Source organism: Accipiter gentilis, unplaced genomic scaffold (genome assembly GCF_929443795.1).
Source record: "Accipiter gentilis unplaced genomic scaffold, bAccGen1.1, whole genome shotgun sequence".
NCBI classification, from domain to species: Eukaryota; Metazoa; Chordata; class Aves; order Accipitriformes; family Accipitridae; genus Astur; species Astur gentilis.
In genome coordinates this window covers 568,463-582,774 of record NW_026060784.1, presented here as the reverse complement: position 1 = coordinate 582,774, position 14,312 = coordinate 568,463, and the positions used below count along the sequence as shown (strand labels likewise).

At 57.0% G+C, this 14,312-nt stretch overlaps 1 long non-coding RNA gene across 1 annotated transcript; it reads right to left on the bottom strand.

Annotated features, from left to right (window-relative positions):
* Positions 1-9,960: 9,960 nt before the first annotated feature.
* On the bottom strand, positions 9,961-10,476 carry LOC126036680 (uncharacterized). The gene is made up of 3 exons (XR_007505224.1): positions 10,398-10,476; positions 10,205-10,278; positions 9,961-10,107 (listed from the first exon to the last, which is right to left on the bottom strand). It is a non-coding gene; the product is annotated as an uncharacterized LOC126036680 (long non-coding RNA).
* Between the last annotated feature and the right edge of the window lie 3,836 nt (positions 10,477-14,312).

The following is a 14,312-nucleotide window of genomic DNA, read 5'->3' as shown; positions in this document are numbered from 1 at the left end:
AGACTTGAGGGCTTTTTTTGTTGTCGCTGGGTAGGAAAGCTAAACTCAGAACACACAGCTGAAGATGTACTTAAACATTGCAATAGCCAAGGCTGTTGTGGCACTGCTACCCACCTGCAAGGGAGAGTCTTGAAAGGAATTGGCATGCAGAGAGTGTTTTCAGATAAACCCTGAAAGCTGTTCTACGTGGTTACGTGAAAACTTGTAGTAGTCTGAAGTTCCGGTTCTGTAAACTGGTAACACTGCTTACCCAGTTAAGTGCATGAGGGTTTTTTGAGGGGTGGGGAGAAATTCTGATCCCATGAAACAAATGTTGTGCTATCTCTCTATTGTAACTTCTTTATAACTTGGTGTTTTTGTAAACGAAGTTGTATGTTTTTCCAGAGAATTTTCGTATGTACTGTAAAATACTGTCTTCCAAAAAGATTTTTTTTAAATTATTATTAATTTTTTTTAATGCACGTGGGATCTGCTTAAAAACCCCAAACAAGTAAACCAAATGTAAGGTGGGCAGGGCAGTGCCAGAAAAAGTATGTTCTACAAAATGATGATGTCATGGTAGAGTAGATTTGAGGAGACTAGGAACACTGCTTTCCTGCTTCTAGTATTTCCAGGTTTTGAATTAACACCCTCTGAATAGTGCAGCTTGCAAACTGCGCTGACAGCTGAAGTCCCATTTTGCTGTGCGGACAACAGATACCCCTGACTTCTTTTAAAATTAGTTGCTTGGCTTAAACCGCAATTCTGAGCTCTGATCATTTTAAGCATCCACCTCAAACCCTAGTGACAAGACCGAAGGGGCATGTAGCTACCTTGCACGGTCTTCATTCTCCAGCATTCCCCCTACTGCTGGTGTTCCAAACTTGTGGAGAAAGCATGACCATGACCGTATACTTACCTTTTTTCCTTATTACCTCTGGTTTCCAGCTTGCTTCAAGTGCAATTCATCTCTTAGAAAATGTGCCTTAGTGGGTTTGAGAGGTCTTACTCCTCCTTCTCCCCTCGAAAAAACCCCCAAAACTTAAGAGTGCAAGGCTTACGTTTACTCACAGGTTAAAATTAAGAGAGAGAACCTATGTTACTTAAGTGGCTTTTAGCAGAGCTACACCCTGAGTTTATAAAATGGTTACCTTGGTTTTGTGACCTGGGTTAAAACCATGGTCTTTCAATACTGTCAAGTCTGTGTACTAGTTACAGTAGGTATACAACTTCAGCACTTGTGTAAATAAAACTCCATCGTTAATTTGAAGGAATTAAAGCTGAAGTAGGTGATAAGATAAACGGCAAAGCAACTATGAAAAGTGTTTTGTAATGGTCTACAAGCCTGTAATATTACCATGCTTTTAAACAAATTCTTCCACTTGACCTGTTAAAGGCTGTTGTGCCCTTAACCTCTAGTCAGCACATGCATTTCTGCAGCTGGTCTCAAACTAACCTAGCTAATTGATATCAAAGTATATGCCTGTACATGGATTTATTTTTTTTAACTCTTGCTTTGCAGAATTACCTTCTAATTGTGCTTTGTTGTTGTTGTTGTTGTTTCCCCCCCCCCTCACTCTTAGGGTATTAAGAAGAAGTTTAGGAAGAAGTCAGGTTACTAGTTTCCTGGACTTGATCCAGCATGGGTCAGATTACACGCTTTATTTTAATGTACCCTGACTCAGCGCTTGGCCGCGTGCAGAGAGATGTTGCTGTTCTGGAGTTTCCCTGGCTATTGCAGAGGTTGGATGCTGCCCCAGCACTATGCAGATTAGATTACAGCTGTTTTAAATAAAGTTCAAACTGCACCAGTTCAACTGAAGTGTTTTCCTTTGTTTATGGAGCAAGTCTTCTGTCAAAGTGATTGAAAGGCAAGTTCCTCATGCATAAAGACTCCTCTCCCTACAATACTCAGAAGGAAACAACCCAAGCTAGAGACAGTATTGCCAAGCGTGGTTCCTGTCCTTTAGGGTGAATCCCTCCAGCAGGCTTTTCTATGCTCTGGGAAACATCTGCGGTTATAACTTTGCAGCTGCTGTTGGCTCTAGCAGTCCTGTCTGAATCTGGTCCAGCGCAGGTCACCAAGAGTCAGTGCTAGAAGCAGCGCTTCTTAGCTGTTAGCAATTGCATCATCACATCGCTTCCTGGCATAGTGTCTTATCACTGATCATCTGGGGACAGAGGTTTTTATTCATTTGCCAGATGGAGCTGGTAGTAGGGCAAGTTCTTTCTGGAATACCTGAAGGAGAGAAAAGCTGCATGTGGCCTTCTTTCTCATTTTTGTTTTTACTGAAAAGCAAAGCAATCGGTGCTAGCTTTGCAAGATCCTCAGGGTTATCGACAAACCCCAGGTAAGTAAATGCCTAAACTAAAACAAACCCCAGTAACAAATGCATTGTTTTCTCTTGCTTCTGCCACAATACATCCCCCTAAGACCCTAAACCCAATACTGAATGTATTTAATTGTGATTGTGCTGAACACAAGATGACCAGAGCCAGAAAATACCTTGGACTTGAAGGTGAGGGAGGCTCCTTGATGCCAGACTTCCTGCAAACTTTGCTGTTTTCTGTCTGCTTTCTTAGCTGGTTGCTGTGTGTGTGGCTTGGAGGTCCAGCTGGAGGGGGTGAGGGATGCATGATCAGTCTCCTTAAAGAGGAGCAGCTCTGCGTTGAAATTGTGTACGGTTAGTAACTTTGAGCAAGACGTTCCATTGCAGGAATTAACGTCTCCTGTGGTTTTACTTGTTAGGTCTAAGCAAAGAAGTGGTTCATGTGAAGTCGCCTCCGCTTCTGCTACTGCAGTGGGTTGGTGTAACTTCTTGCTACTGCTTCTGCAACTGCAGAAACTAGAGAGAGCAAGTAGTAGAGGGGTTGGGGGGTCCAGCCACAGCCCCCTGCTTCCTGGCCAGCTCTGCTGTTGCTCTGCCTTTCGTCGAGTGCTGCGGGGCCAGGTTGGACTAAGCAGAGTCCAGTGGGGTGTTTTCCGAGAAGGAGGCGAGGGGCGGGCTGTTGAGCACTGCCTGCTGCCTCCTAGCATGCTGGTCGGCATGGACTGCCTCCCCTTCCCTGTGCCTGAGGGTTTCTTCAGCCACCATCTACCCCTGGGGTGCCCAGCTCCGAGCGTGGCCCGAGTATGACTACCTGTGGTTGGTAGTCGGTTTGTTTTGTGTTTTCAGGTTTTCTTCCTTGGAATCATGTTGTCCACAAAGAAATGTCATTATCCATCCCATTTCTAATTCAGTATCTACCGATCTAGTGTGACCCAGAGCCTGTGTGAAGGAGGAGCCGCCCCAAAGGATCCTGCAGCGACCTGTTTGTCCACAATCCTTTCTCCGAGTCCACTTCTGGAACTGCAGGGGCAGTGCTTGTGTGCAGAGTCCCGGAACAGCAGCACTGCCAGGGAGCCCCAGCGCCTGCTGTGTCCAGAGCTGCTCTTTCCACCGCCACACTCTCCTCCTGAGCCCTTCTGGTGTTGTAAGGCCGGAGTGCTCCAGCAGCTTGGCCACAGTTCTCCCGTGTGGCCATCCTGTGACAGCAGGCAGGGAAAGGCACTGGGCACTGCTGGGACAGAGCTCGCCATGCTCCAGAGCAGCATTTGCGTCATGGAAGGAGACCCCCTCAGGGCAGTGCCTTAAGGCTTAGGTCTTCTTCCAAAGTTTCTCTCAAGAACATGCAGGCTCTGGCCATGTCCACCAAAAATTACCCTGTCCAGTATTTTTAAGCTGCTTTTTAAGCTCCAGACTAGCTGAACGAGAAGACATCCACTGTACATTTAATTGAGAAAGATGTACGCAAGACGCACCAGCTGGGGACTGATGCTGCCAGCAGGTTCAGCACCCCAGGGGAAGAGGAGGGCAGCCACCCTCTCTGGCTGGAAGCCTGTCGGGGCTTCAGCGTTTCAGCTTTGGTGGCCCCAGGCTGCTGCGGAGCCGTAGTCCAGTCTCTGGGGCTGCAGGGACCCATGCCAGGGGCTGTGTGGAGGGAGCTGGGCAGGGGCAGGGCTGCAGGAGGTGATTGCAGGGCTCTGACCCCAAGCAGAGTGGCTGCAGCACTCGCGTTTGACCCCCAAACCTTGCCTCATCAGTGCCTTTACGGTAGCTGGGGATCCTCATACTTACACATGAGGAGCTGCAGGCGTGATCTGTACCAGCAGTGGCTTAGGAACCCGGACCGGGGCTAAGCCCCAGCAAGAGCCTTTGCACAGAGCTGTCGCTCTGCAGCTCCTGGGCTTGCCTCCCAAAACTCCTCATCCAGCAAAACCTCCCACACTTATGCAGAGCTTTGATTCTCGGGGCTCCGCTGTTCCTCTTGCTGATGCTAATGCCCTTGGTGGCATCAGTTCCCATAATCACGGATTGCTATGTAAAATATTTATTGCAGGACTGATCCTTCTGAGATTGTTATCCTGGATGAAATGTCACAAACGACCATATGGAAGGCTCTCACTTTGAAGACAGAAACCCTTTGAATCCAGGGAGGAAAAAGGTAAAGGATTGCATGTGAACGTGACCGTGCTCCTCTGCAAGCGACGGCGCACGCCTACGCTTTTCCCACGCTTTGGCCGGCAAAGCTGAGCAAACGGCCTGTCCCTGGGAACAGGCAGGGAGGACCGTGGCATGCAAACCAGCTCCTCTCTGCTGGGGTGGTCCCCCAAACAGGGCTGAATCAGCAGCAGCTGGCAGGTCTTCCACTGATGATGCTCTCCCTCTTTTTCTCTTCCCTTCGCCTTTCCCCACTCCCACTTTTCACGTTTAGGAATCTTGACTTTGAAGGAGAGGAGTGAGAGCGTGACTCGGGGATGTGCCAACGCAGACAGAGGGAGAAGGCGCTTTGTTTCAGTTGGAGGATTCCCATTAAAGCCATGCAGATGTTTTCAGTTATCCTTGGTGTGCTTCAGGCATTCAGTATCTCTAGACCAGCAAGCTGAGGGGAACGTCACAGTCAAGGGGAGTTTGGTGGTGTTCAGTCTGTGTGCGTACGTGCGTGTGGGGGTGTGGGTTTGTAGTGGTAGAGGGACTGCTACTGCTTTATCATTCAGTGCTCTTCTTTTAATACCTAATTCCTCCTCTTTTTTTTCCCTCTTTTTTTCAAATTTAAACTGGGAATGTCCAAAATAAATTTTCTGTTATATTTGATGCATTCTCCACTTTCTTCTTCATCACGACCAGGTTTTTGGTGTGGTTTAGGGTCCTGATTTTAATTCACTCTTATGTCTCTTACTGGTACAAGAGGGATGCCCTCTGTGGCAGGGCAGCATAGAGAGCGTCCGAGCAGTTGGCCTAAGGTGAAAGAAAAGCATTTGCTCCCTGCGCTCCAGTTTTACCTCTCTTGGTTGGTTTGGTTTTGGGTTTGTTTTTTTTGCTTTGGCTCTGCCATCAGCCTGGGAGCTGCAAAATGCAGAACTGCCACCTTTTTGTCCCCTGGCTGTAAACTGCATCTAAGGGAGCACTTCAGGTATTTGATTTTGAATACACTATATGGTCACAGGAGCGGCCAGATGAGACCTGGGGCTCTGTGTCCCTGGGCTGCTCCCTCTGTTGTTCCTCCACTTTCCTTCTGTATTGGATCTGGCTGAGTTGGAGTTCCTTTACCCTACAGCAGCCCTCGTAGTGCTGTGCTCTGTACTGGTAGCTAGAAAGCTGTTGATAACACAGCAGTGTTTTGGCCATGGCAGACAGCCAGAGCACACCCAGACACCCAGGCGTCTTCCACGTGGAGGCCACTTCCCACCCCGGCTGGCCAACGCAACGCGCTGCCTACCTTCTTCAAGGACGGCAGCAGTTTGATGCTGACGAAGCCCATCTTGTTCTTCTGGACATGTTTCAGGACGAAAGCATCCTTGGCCAGGTTCTCGTCAGAGAGGTGGAATTCCACCTGGGACACAACCCTCCTGGCCAGCTACCAGTCAGGGACGGGGTAGCTGCAGTCCAAGAGATCAGCCCCCAGAACATCGCTCGCATCGCAGAAGCTCCCGGCAAAGCAGCAGGGACACGGGTGTGACTTGGTGGCCTTTGGGATGTGCAGCACTGCCCGGTCCCAGCCACAGCGGTCGGTGCAGATGGCAGAGTCTTGAGGAGCGGGGTGGCTCAGCTGCGCTCTGAAATGAAACGGAGTTTTATACTTTTAGAAGCACGCTTGCCTTCACGCCCCCAGCATCGGTCCCTGCCACAAGTTACGCGGCAGATGGCCTTGCACAATCTTGCAGCCAGAGGTGCCTCACGAACAGAGCGCAATCTCTTTGATTACCAGGATACAGGCCAGGAGAGATCTTTGGCCTCCGGTTCACGGCAGTTGTCCCGACTCCCCCAGGCCACACACTGTTCACACAGCGGGAGCGAGAGGCCTGTGTCCTTGGTACCCTTGGGGTGTCCTTGCTAGCGCCGAATCCTCCAAGCACGAGGAGGGGATGTACTAACCCCATCCCTGGGATCCCGTAGAGCGCAAACAGCCCCAGCGCCCCGACACCGGACGTTGGGCAGAATCCAGTCCTTTTCTGGGAGCACGCGGCGGCGGGTACCGTCACCTCCAGGGTGTCACGCACCCAGGGAAAGGGCCGCCCCCTCCCAGGGGGATCCAGAGCTGCTGCTTTTCCCAGCAGGAGACTGAAAGACCTGACAGCACTACTGGAGCGAGGGCTGGGGGAAAGCGTGCCACCGAGCGACACCGCGTGACCTTCCTTCGCGCCCTCGAGGTCCTTTTTCCTATTTCTGCCTCGCTCCGGTCAATGCAGCGAACAGAAGCGCGGGTAACGGTCACAAACGCATTTGCCATCTGGCGCAAGGAGTCTGCGGCTGCAGCTTGGTCCCCGCTTGGCTTGGCTGAATCAGCTTGTTCTTCTTCCCCCACCGGAAAAATACTGTTGAAAGCAAAGAGCATTTGCACCTGCAGACCCCGAGAGCCGCCGCCTGTAGGCCCCAGGGGGCACCCCAGCCTCCCTTAACCCTTTCCCTCCCCAGGAGGAGCTGGGGAGGCTCTTGGGGGTGGGGCGGAACACAGGGAGCCCCCGCATTCCTTCTGGGGAGACGCCAAAGAGTCCTTGGCAGCCAACAGCCAGAAGGGACCATGGCGCGGCCACCAACGCAGCTCCCACTGCCTGGGCCCTGGGGCCCCCCGGCGCCCCAGCTTTTCCAGCCATTCGTGCTCTGCAAAACCTTCTACCCTCGAGGCAGGGACTGACCCCAACCCCTGCAGCCCAGGGACGCTCTTGGGGGGCAAGAGCAGAGGTGACCGCCGGCCATCGCTCCTGTCTCATTCTCTCAGGCTCGGCCAACCCGTGCCGCCTGCTCGCACGGGAGCAGCCCTTCCCTGCAGCCCAGGCCCCCCAGGCACCACCAGCAGGTATGGCACCCCAGTCTGCTCTGGCACCTTTGCCATCCCCATCACACCCGTTCCCCCGGCACTTTTCGCATGGGGGTTCAGCAAGCCCCGGTGAGCATCCTTGCCCTCGCCTGGGCGGCGCGTGCCCAGTAAAGCCCATCTGCAGAGAATTCCCCAAATATTTGGGGCCACCTCTCCCCTTTCACCTCCTAGATGCGAGTCTCCTCCCCGATTTGCAACCCCATCCCACCGGCACAGCGGCTCAGCCCGTGGGGATTGCCCCGGCCACAAGCTCCCCACGCCCCTGGCCCAGAGCTGGGGGATGTCGGCCATCGGGGCCGGCTCGGCGGGTGCCCCTGGACAGTCCCCCCAGCCCAGCACGGCTCCCCCTCACCCACACAGGTCTGCAGAGGGCTCCATGTGGCTGCCTCTTCGACCCCCGGGTCTTCTGCATCCAGTGGACAACCACCGACCTGCCTCCACCGGCCACCGCCACGCTCGGCCAAGGCGCCGCTTCTCTGCCGGGTGCTGCCCTGTGGGGTCCCGGGGGCTGCGGGGCCCCCCAGGGCCAACCACGATACCTCACACCCTACAAAAATCAGAGGAGTGGGGTGGCCCCAGACCCTCTGGAGCTGCCAGTGTCCATCCCTGGCTACCAGCACAGCGAGGGGCAGCTGGCACAGATCAACATCCCCAGCACGGCCACCCCTGTGGGGGCACCCCCGGGCGGCGATGTCCACACCAGCCCCTGCGCTGCCACCAACAACCAAGCCCTTGGGGACACTGCAGGCGACCTTGCAGTGTCCGAGGAGATGCTCCTGGAAGAGGCCCTAAGGCTCTTCGGTTGCTCCCTGGATGGAGTGGGGGTCAGCCAGCATGCTCCCAGCAGCAGCCCCAAGCCTGGGGACGCTGGTGGCACCGGCGCAGACAGCCCCGACTGCGACTTCAGCTCGCTCTCGCTGCCTGAGGAGATGCTCACCCCTGACTACTGCATCCCCGAGCTCAGCGACGCCATGCTGAGCCTCAAAATAGTCAACGGCGGCGGGATGGAGCCCCAGGAGCCATGGCAGGATGCGGGGATGGACCTGCCACCGTCCCCACCTGCCACGGCAGGCAAGCGGAGGAAGAGGCAGGCGCAGAGCTCCTTGCCAATGGCACCCAGCAAGCGCAGGGCTCTGGCAGCCAACGTGAGGGTGTGTGTGTGTGGGGGAGATTAGACAGGGGTGAGTGGGATGGAGATGGGGGGAGTGGGGGGGGTGGGAGAGGAGGGGTGGGGTATATGGCAGGGGGGGTGGGCGGGGGGGTCTAGGGAGGGGTTAGACCAGCTTGCATGGGACATTTTCTCTTGTCTTTTCAATTAAAAGCTGTTTCTCCAGAACCGCTCGGTGCCTATGTGGGAGGGGGAGGGAGCACAGGGGGCACCAAGAAACAGCCCCCAAGAGGTGCAAAAGCCCCACTGAGCCCCAAATCCGAGCCAGCAAGCCACGAGGGGAACCGAGCCACCCCCATGGCCCAGTCACCACCAGCGGGGCAGGCGATGGTGGGGGGGGACGGGAACGGGAACAACTCCCCTCTCCCCTTCCCCAGGGGTAGCAGCCCTTTGGTGGGGAAGCCAGGACAGACAGGTCCCTGCAGGACTCATGGACACGGCCCCACGCAGAAAGCAGCACAGAGCCCCTGCGACAACGACAGACCTTGGGGGCCGGGGGGGACACGGACACGCATGGCCTGCAAGGCCTTCGTCTTGAACACCACCAGCGTCCCCTCCAGCGGGGACAGGGCTCGGTGCACAGCCCTTCAAAGCCTCAAGACCATCACGGCCTTCCTCAGGTCCCACTGACCTCAGCCCCCAAGAGCCCAGCTTTGCCTCACTGACACAGCAAAATAACCCCCAATCACCCCAAGAATGGCGAGGGAGGGAGCTGCAGGCCAGGCAGGGACCCTCCTCCGCTTGTCTGGCTGCACCTTGGGCAGCCGCAAGACCGGGAAGGGAGAAGAAAAAATCAGAAGGAAAAAAAAAAAAAAAAAATCACTGCACCGGCCAGAAAGTGCCTGAAAAATTCATCCCTCTTCATTGCCCATTTCCCATGCGAGCTCCACAACCTGGGAGCAACGCAGCCAATAGAACCTTCTAGAACCAGACTCACAGCCTGCTGCAGCTGGCCCTGCTCGAGCAGCTGAGGTGGGCTGGATGATCTCTAGAGGTCTCTTTCAGCATCCATTCTGTGCTGCTGTGACTCTGTCTCTATCATGGTTTAAGCTATAAAAATGAGAGCTATAAAAATGGAACGCTGTGTTAAGAGCACAAGGCTCTGCTAGCAACGACCTTGCCGTGGCTCCTTGCTGTGCTGAGCCCAACCGAGTTTTTAAGAGTAGATTTTTAGTGTGAGCAAAAGTGTGATTATTTTATTTTGTAATTTATGTAAATAAAGTGGGTTTGGTTTGTGTTTTTTTTCTAAATAAGACTCTTCCAGAGCTCAGGTCAGGCTGAACCTGAGGGAAAGGGGCAGACCCTCGCAGAGGGCAGAGCCACATCATGATAGGGGGGCCAGCAGGATCAGGGGGCCATGCGACACCCCCTGCTCACATCCTGCCGGCTCCAGGAAGATGGTTGCACAAAGGACTCGGGGCGCAGCTCCAGGGACAGGGGTTTGGTGACCTGGCTCCAGCGCCTCTGGGGCCAGGGGCTAGGAGCTGTCGGGGGCTTCAGGGCTGTCGGGGGCTTCGGGACTGGGGGCTGCAGCCCTCCGCTTCAGAGGGACGATGCAGACGCTGTTCTTGGCCTCTTTGACTCTCCACCACCGGCCAAGCCTGCAGATGAGAGAGATGGGGGCTACCCTCCGCCGAGCCCTTGGAGGAGCAGGGGGGGGCTGTGCCCCTGGGCAGCACCAGGGAGGGGGGACAGTACCGGTGCTCCTGTCCAAGGCCAGCCACCAGGAAGTCACCGGCTGCAGAGAACTTGAGGCTGTTCACAAAACCCACCTGGAGGGGACAGGGCAGGGTGAGGGGCTCTGGCAGCCTCCTCCTGCCGCCCAGGGAGGGGAGCCCCTGCCCAGAGATGCCCCAAGCCCAGCTCCAATCCCCCACCTCCCCATCCATACCAACGGGATGTCCCAGAGGGGCTCCAGCTTCCGAAATCCCTCACCGCACTTCCAGAGCTTCACGCTGGCGCTGTGGGAGCCTGGGGCAGAGAGAGAAGACTGCCATGCACTCCCACCCAGGTAAGGGAGCAGGACGCCCCCCTCTCCACACCCCCACTCCAAAGCAGCTGCCACACACCTGTAGCCAGGAGGTCCCTGTTGCGCAGGGCGGCCACTGCTGAGATCCAGTATGGCTGCTGCAGGCCCTGGGCATCCTGCATGCCATGTGCCTGCCGGGCCAGTGCCAGCGGCTTCTTTTTCGTTAGCCCCCACAGGGCTAGGGACCTGCCAGGGAGGGAAGGGGCGAGGGGGCCGAGGGGGGCACCGCCTGCGCACCCCAGGCACCACCCCGGCCCTGTGCTCACCCGTCATCGGCGCCTGACACCATGTGCTCCTCACTGATGAGCTGGATACAATCGATGGAGCCCCTGTGAAGAGAAGGGGCAACTGCCATCAGTTATGAGCATGCTTTGGGATCCTATTTAGGAGACAAGGGCTCACCGGGGCATCAGCATCCCCACAGTGCCGGCAGGCTCCTAGTGATGCTTGGCACCTGCACGCCGCTGCCCCAGCCTGACCCCCCTGCCTGCAGCCCCCTCTCCCGCCCCAGACCTACTGGTGCCCGTAAAACACAAGCTGCGACTCCTCCGGGATCTTCCAGAGCCGCACGGTACCGTCCCGGCCCCCTGCCGTCACACAGCACTCCCGGCTCAGGCTGTCCAGCCCCGTGATGACATCCTGGTGCCCGAACCTGGAGAAGGAGATGGCAAAGTGCTGTGGCAAGCAGGGCCCTCTGCTACCACAACTCCCCCGGGCCTGCTGGCTCTTGTGACTTCTGACATCCCCAGGCAGGAGTGGCTGCGCAGCTTGGGGTGCGGGCAGGAGGCAGAGCTGCCCTTCCTGCTGGGGACGTGGAGGGGAGGATGCTGCTGGAGTCAGAGCATTGGTGGCTTTGTAGCTCCCGAGCTCGGCCACGTCAGCCCAAAGCAGCACAGGATCCTTGGACGGTGGGAGGCAGAAAAAGGGATTCGCCCCGGCGTGGCCCCGCAGAGGGGAGGGAAGGCTTCACTTTCAACTTTGGCTTCGGCTTTGGCGTGGCCTTCTCCTTCCCTCTGTTTCAACAGCCCAGCAGAGCAGCTGGTGCTTTGTGGCAAAGATGAAGCGCGTGGACAGGCGTTGTCCTAGAGCACTGGAAAGAGTGGCTGTCCTGCCACTCTCCGGAGGCTGCCGGGTCCTCCTCCAGCTGAGGTGTCTCCTTTCCTGTTAGACCTCAGGAAGAGGAGATACCCCAGCCTGCAGAGCATCCTAGGGCTGGGGCTCCAGCCTTGTCTCTGCCTGAGCAGAGTCCTCGCTGGGGACTGAGTGTGACCTCATCCGTGCCCTCGTCATCTGTAAACTCAGCCGTGGTAGGTTAAACCTCGACTTCAGCCTTCCTCGTCCCAGGATGAGGAGTGTCTGAGTTGCCAGGGAGGAGACCAAGGGGCTGGTGTCTTTGCTTGGGCCTTGAAGGACTGTGGGGACAAAGCAGCAGAGGTGAGGTGACAGCCCCATATCCCTTCCAGGCAGGGCACATTGCACCTCATGATTCCCAGGGCCAGGAGGGAACCAGGGGGCAGATGGCTCAGCTGGAAGCTGCTGGTTAGGAATACGCCCCTCCCGAAACACCCCTCTTCCCACAGATGTGCTGGGAGCAGAGCCCCCCTTGCCCAGGCTGCGGGGGGAGCTCCATGCCAAGGTCCTTCCTCCTCCCCGCTGCCCTCACTCACTCTCTCTGATGTACTTGTGCTCGTTCTCGTGCTCATCCACATCCCGTCCAAGGAGTCCTGGGGGGACACAGCATGTCAGGGACCCACTGGCCATCAGGGACCCACCAGCCAGCCTGTCTGGCCACACAGTTCCCTGGGGAGGGCTGACCCCAGGGTGCAGCATCGGGGAGGGGATGGATGAGCCTCCTGCCAGCCCTACCTGTGCAGGCAGGAGTGGGAGAGAGTGAAGGGGTGCCCCACAGGTCCTGCACTGGGACACAGGGACCCTGGGAGAGAAAGGGACCCTGGGGCTAGGGGCTCACCGATGAACCTGACAGCCTCCAGCCGCAGGGACTCCTGCGGGCTCCGCAGGTAGGTCTGGCTCTTCCACAGGTAGTACGTGGCCCTGCTCCTCTTCCTGGCCAGCTGGAGAGAAGGGTGCAGAGTTGGCACAGAGATGGCCCCCCCGTTGGGCCATCCCTCCACCAAGGACCACCCTTCTTCTCCCCAGCAGGACATTCCCAGCTCTCCGCTCTCCGCATTGGGGTTCGGAGGGAGCAGAGGGCTCCCAGGCAATGCTAGGGTGCCATCCTGGTGGCGGGGTCCCCTTTGGGACCCCGGAGGTGAGGACAGCCTGGAGCAGAGCCTGTTCCAGGAGGGTGCATGCAGCTGTGGGGACACTGCCCTTGGTCCCCTCTGCTGGGCACGGGCAGGGCTTACCCAGGGCAGATCCCAGGGGTGCTCGGGCTATGCTTACCAAGCACTCGCAGATCCTCCATGCCTGCGCCGTCTCGGCCAGTCGCACCAGCTGCCTCCACTTCAGGAACTGGCCAGCGCTGCGGAGGGCTTCCTGGGAGGCCTGGTGAGCAGCACAGATGCTACCACCACCATGGGGGGCACAGGACCCTGTGTCCTCCCTCCTGGTGGGGCTCAGAGCCTGTCCTGGCCCATGCAGGGAAGACGCACCAGCTGGGGACTGATGCTGCCAGCAGGTTCAGCACCCCAGGGGAAGAGGAGGGCAGCCACCCTCTCTGGCTGGAAGCCTGTCGGGGCTTCAGCGTTTCAGCTTTGGTGGCCCCAGGCTGCTGCGGAGCCGTAGTCCAGTCTCTGGGGCTGCAGGGACCCATGCCAGGGGCTGTGTGGAGGGAGCTGGGTGGGAAAGGGACCCACCTCCCCATCCACCAGGCAGCAGGAGGAAAAAGGCAGCAGTGGGCAGGGAGGGGGGCTCTGCCTGTTCCTAGGGACTCAACAAGCTAGACCTCACAGTGCAGTGTCAGCATTGCCCTCCCCAAAGGACCAGTCAGGTTGGGAATCCCACCTTGGCCACACTCTCGTCCTGGTCATGCAGGTGAAAGAGCAGCGGCAGCAGGCTGTCCCACACCACCTTCTTCATCTTCTTCTTTTCAGCACCCACCACGAGCCCCGTTGCAATTTGGAAGAGATGGATGGAGAGCTCCCGCACCGTGTCCAGCTCCTGGGGGAAGAGGGGAGGAGGACCTCAGCCACAAGCCCATGGCAAGCAAGGGGCTGACATGGAGACAGACATCCCCAAAATGGCTGCAGGCAGCCCTGCTGCAAAAGGCAGCGAGCTGCGGCATGCAGATGGTCTGCCCAGGGAGACTGGCGTCTCCGGGGCTGAGGGCCAGAGAGGGAGGCCCTGCAGAAGGCTGGAGGATGCTGCCAGAGCAGGGTGTGCATTGGTGGGGCTCAGCACGCCTGCTGCCATCCTGCCACCACTGTCCCCCGCTGCGGCAGGGAGGCCGAGCCGGAGTGAGTCCTTGGTGGGGGGTTTGTGACACAGCACGGAGCCACCAAGGGCAGCAATGGGGTCTGGGGACTGCAGGGCAAAGCATCCCCCTGCAGAGCACAGGGGCTGCAGTGGGAGGCGTGAATGGAGGTGCCCAGGAAGGGGGACATGGGGCTCTCCCCCAGCCTTACGCTGTTGAAAAGCAGCAGGAGCTTTTCAGCCAGTGCCAGGGCAGTGAGGCTGAGTCTCTTCCCCTCCAGCAGCCAGAGCATGTTGCCAAGCACGGGCAGGGCCGCGGCGCTGGCATCACTGTCATCATCCAGCAGCTGGTCCATAACGTACGGCAGCAGGATAAGGGCTTTCCTTTCCTGTGTGAGACATGCC